Here is a 5,119-nt window from a genome sequence, read left to right as displayed (position 1 = left end):
TGAGAGAGCTTTCCCTTTCTTTGCATGCACGTGGAGAAGAGGCCACGTGAAGACACAGCGAGAGTGTGACCATCTGTAAGCCACGAAGTGTGGCCTCACCAGACACCAACTTTGATGGCACCTTGATCTTAAACTTTCCAGCTTCCAAAGTTATGAGAAAACAAATTTCTGTTGCCAAAGCCACCTAGTCTGTGGTATTAGTCAGCGAGAGCTGACTAATATACAGTGTGATAGTTTATTTTCTTCTGTTTAGGAAAGGATATAACCCCAGCCAGCTGTAGTGGCGCATGCCTGTAATCCTAGCAGTTTGGGAGACCAAGGGAGGAGGATCACTTGAGCCCAGGAGTTTGAGATTAGCCTGGGCAGCAAAACAAGATCATCTTTACAAAAAATAAAAAAGTTAGCTAGGCATGGTGTCATGTGCCTGTACTCCTCACCACTGGAGAGGCTGAAGTGGAGGATCACTTGAGCTCAGGCGTTTGAGGCTGCAGTGAGCTGTGATTGCACCACCACTGTACTCCAGTCTGGGCAACACTGCAAGATTCTCTCTCTAAAAATAAATAAATAAATAAAATAATATAACCCTTAAGGTTATGATTTTTGCTTTTTTTGAGATGGAGAATCACTCTGTCGCCCAGGCTGGAGTACAGTGGAGCAATCTCGGCTTGCTGCAACCTCTGCCTCCCAGGTTCAAGTGATTCTCCTGCCTCAGCCTCTTGAGTAGCTGGGATTACAGGCGCACGCCACCATGGCTGGCTAATTTTTTTGTATTTTTAGTAGGGACGGGGTTTTACCATGTTGGTCAGGTTATCCTGACCTCACGATCCGCCTGCCTCAGCCTCCAAAAGTGCTGGGATTACAGGTGTGAGCCACCGCGCCCGGCCAGTGTTATGATTTTATTTCCCTGTAGGACAGTGATTGATTTTATATGTAAAATAACAGGCTTATTACTGTGTTTCTTTTATCACTTTATATAAATCCAGGTTTCTCATATCCTACTGAATCACTGTTGTCATTCTGCTGGTTTCCTCATTAAGGCAGGGTCTCGCTCTATCACTCAGGCTGGAGTGCAGTGGCATGATCATGGCTCACTGCAGCCTTGACCTCCGAACCTCAAGCAATTCTCCCACCTTAGCCTCCTGAGTAGCTGAGACCACAGGTGTGTGCCATCACACACAGCTAATTTTTAAATTTTTTGTAGAAACGGAGTCTCCCTATGTTTCCCAGGCTAGTCTCAAACTCCTGGGCTCAAGTGATCCTCCCACCTTGGTCTCCCAAAGTGCTGGGATTACAGGTGTGAGCCACTACTTTCAGCCTTCGTTAAATATTTAAATAAAATTTTGACATGTGTTCTGGACTATTTGTGTGGGAATTACATTTTTGCCAATTTGAGAAATAGAGGGATTTTTCCCTTTAAGGAATCAGAGTAAAATATATTTAACATAAAAATTTTTAACAATTTTTAAGTATACAGTTCAGTGGCATTAATTACATCTGCATTATTATGTAGAAACAACCACTATACAACTATAAGTATTTCTATTATCCCAAACAAAAACTTTTGTAAATATTACTTTTACTGGCTGTGTTTTTATAACTTATCCACGTGCATGATGGAAAAATTTTAATTTGTAGCCATCTTTTCCCATGTAATAGTATTGATTCATAGAAAACTTAATGTTCAAAATCTGCTTTGTGGAGGCTTGTAATAAGATAAACATCACACATTATAAGGCTCTTTGTGGTAACCACAATTATAAAATGGCAAAGTATTTTCTCTGTAAAACACGAACAAATGAACAAAAAAAAACTTAATTCTCATTTAAAAATAACTCCCGGCTGAGGCACGAGAATCGTTTGAACCTGGGGGGCAGAGATTGCAGTGAGCCAAGATCCCGCCATTGCACTCTGACCTGGAGGATAAAGCCAGACTCAGTCTCAAAAACAAAAACAAACAAATACTCCCTATTTTCTTCTTTCCCTAGCTCTTGGTAACTTCTAATTTCTGCCTCTGAATTTGCCTGTTCTTGATAGCTTATATCAGTAGACTAATAAGAAACATAAACTAAAAAAAAAAAAAAGTGTTAGTAATTTGAAGACATATGAAAATATAAAGTTATCTGGTAGAGTTAAATATATGGACAAACATAAAAACATGTATTACTGTAATTTGGGTTCATAACTTTAAATTCTTTAATAGCATTTAAAAGACAAAAGTAGGCCGGGCATGATGGCTCATGCCTGTAATCCTAGCACTTTGGGAGGCCAAGGCAGGTGGATCACTTGAGGTCAGGAGTTCGTAAACAGCCTGGCCAGCATGGTGAAACCCCGTCTCTACTAAAAATACAAAAACATTAGCCAGGCATGATGGCGGGTGCCTGTAATCCCAGCTGCTTGGGAGGCTGAGGAAGGAGAATTGCTTGGACCCGGGAGGTAGAGTTTGCAGTGAGTCAAGATTGTACCACTGCAGTCCAGCCTGGTGACAGAATGAGACTCCATCTCAAAAAATAAAAATAAATAAATAAACACAAAAGTATAAACATAATTATAAATCTATGCTAATAGATACACGATAAAAATGTATATTTTTAAAAGAGATGAGGTCTTGCTATGCTGCCCACACTGGACTCAAACTTCTGGGCTCAAGCTCTCCTCCTTCCTCAGTCTCCCAAGCAGCGGGGCCTACAGGCACACACCACCACATTTGGCTCTAAGATGTAATTTTTGAATTCAATAATATAATGTAGGGAGTGGTGGTGCTATAGTGGAGTAGAGTTTCTTTCTTTTCTCTTTTTAAACATTTTTAAAAAATAGACTTTAATGGAAAATACAAAAATATAATATTGTATCTTTGAAACATAATCTGTATATTCAGCAAGTACTAAGCTTCCTAACATAATCTGTTTAATATTGCATTTTTATTTGCAAGATCATTAAAACAAATTTTATTTTACTTGACAGTAATATTTATGATGCTGACATCCTCATAGGGCTTATTTGTTTTGGGATTGACTTTGCCGTTGGAGATCCTCTGTACAACTTCCATTCCTTTAGTCACTCGTCCAAATACTGTGTGCTTATTAGCAAGCCAAGGCGTTGGTGCTACTGTTAAGAAAAACTGGGATTCGTTAGTATTTGATCCTGTGTTCGCCATGCTGAGTGTGTATGGTCTGTCTTCTCATAATGTTGAATGAAATTCATCTCCAAATTCTCCTCTCCATATGCTTCCTCCTCCATACCAATACCTGTTGGATCTCCTGTCTGAATCATGAAGCCCTTAATTATATGGTGAAATGCATGCCCATTATAATAACCATTTCTGCTGTGAACACAGAAGTTTTCCACTGTCTTAGCAGGAAAAAGTTTGATGTGAATGCCTCCCATGCCTGTGTGGATAATGGCACTATCCGAAACTCGTTTAGGTCCTTCAGCTTGAGTAGCTGCCATGACTTCTTTAGAGGGTTTCTCATTAAAAACATCTCCATCAGAATCTGCACTTTTCCTATCTTCTGGTTCTCCTTTGGTAGACATATAAAATCTATTCTTTTTGAATCATGTACAGACTATGGTTGGGTCAGCTTGAATATTCTGAAGAACAGGTTTTCAGAAGCGTTCATCTCTGTAGGAGTTGCAGCACGATGCTTTTTGGCTATTCCCTGAAACAAAGCCAATTACATTTCTCTAATATATTTTTTCTAGTAATAATTGTTTTTTAAAAAATTTATTTATTTTACTTTAGGTGCATACTATATCTGGCATTTCTCCCCATGTTATCCCTCCCCACCTGCCACCGTCTTTCCCCCCCCACCCCGCTGTCTCTCCCCTACCCACCCCTACTGTCTGAGGACAGTGTGTGATGCTCCTTTCCCTGAATCCATGTGTTCTCATTGTTCAACACCCACCTATGGGTGAGAACATACGGTGCTTGGCTTTCTATTCTCTCTAATATTTTCTTGTTTGCCTAAAATACATTTATAGCTTTAATGCCCAGCATTGATCCATACAGCACAAAGTGTCCAGTTTCATCAAAAACTATACTAATTGATCTTACAGCATCAGCCTTCTCCAACTCATGCTCCACAGCCATTCGTTGACCAAATTCCACGTCTGGTAACTGTTGTCTCATCTGTTGCAGTTCAGTAAACATATTTAGTGATTCATCAAAGACTCTCATGAGTTTTCCGTATAAAAACCTGAAAATTCTAACTTTTCTATCAGAACCAACAGTAGCTATTTTCTTCCCATCTGGTGAAAAACATATGCTGGTTGGATAAGCCTTACACTTGGCAAATTCAAATGAATCACTGTCAGTTTTATATTCCCAGTTCACAGTTTTGGGGAATTTATATTTAAGAGGCGGCCCAGTCCAGTATTCAATCATCCCAGATTTGTCAGAAGCCACTACTGCTTTGTAAACTGGGTTTAGCCGTGCCTGAGTAAGAGGTGATGTATGGAGTTTGTAAAAATATGAAGTGGCTGGTTATCTCCTCGGCCATCATAAATGAAAATTTTTCCTGTACTCTTTTCAGAAGGAGCAACTGAAGAAATTGCATTTCCTGGGCAATGGATCCACTCACACTGTCCAGGAAAATAGCCAAGTTTCAGCATGTGGATCATGTCAAAGTTCACTGCCTCAAACTCCTTCATTGCTTTCTCATCACCCGCGGAACAGAACAATGCTCCCTCAGAGCTAACTGCAACACTCTCAATAACTCCCGGTGACTACGAAAATGTTTAACAAATTCAATTCCCTCCTCTATTTTTTCCCAGAACTTGCCACGTCCATCATGACCGGCAGTAATAATAAAATCTGTTTCGGTGCATACCACGTGGGTGATAACGTCTCTGTGCATGTAACTGCGCTCACACGTGGATGCACCATGGAGGTATCAAGACAGACTCTTTCAAACGCTAAGACTCTTCTTCGTGGCCGGTGTTGCCTCCACAGGTAAAGGCCTAACCCAGCTCTTCGGTCTCCTACTCATCGTTCTCCCGGGACACTGCCACTGCCACTGCCAGCTCTCTTTCGCTGAGTTCTGTTTTTTCTGGTTCCTCGGGGTCCCGGCGCCTTCTCCGTGTCCGTTGCAAATTGCTACCACTTTCCACCGCCATGTTGTTT

The 5,119-nt window shown here is 40.8% G+C and overlaps 1 pseudogene; it reads right to left on the bottom strand.

Annotated features, from left to right (window-relative positions):
* Nucleotides 1-2,950: 2,950 nt before the first annotated feature.
* Nucleotides 2,951-5,112, bottom strand: LOC108317584 (annotated as a pseudogene).
* Nucleotides 5,113-5,119: the final 7 nt, after the last annotated feature.

This window comes from Cebus imitator, unplaced genomic scaffold (assembly GCF_001604975.1).
Source record: "Cebus imitator isolate Cc_AM_T3 unplaced genomic scaffold, Cebus_imitator-1.0 Scaffold204, whole genome shotgun sequence".
NCBI lineage: Eukaryota > Metazoa > Chordata > Mammalia > Primates > Cebidae > Cebus > Cebus imitator.
This window is presented reverse-complemented; position numbering and strand designations above follow the sequence as displayed.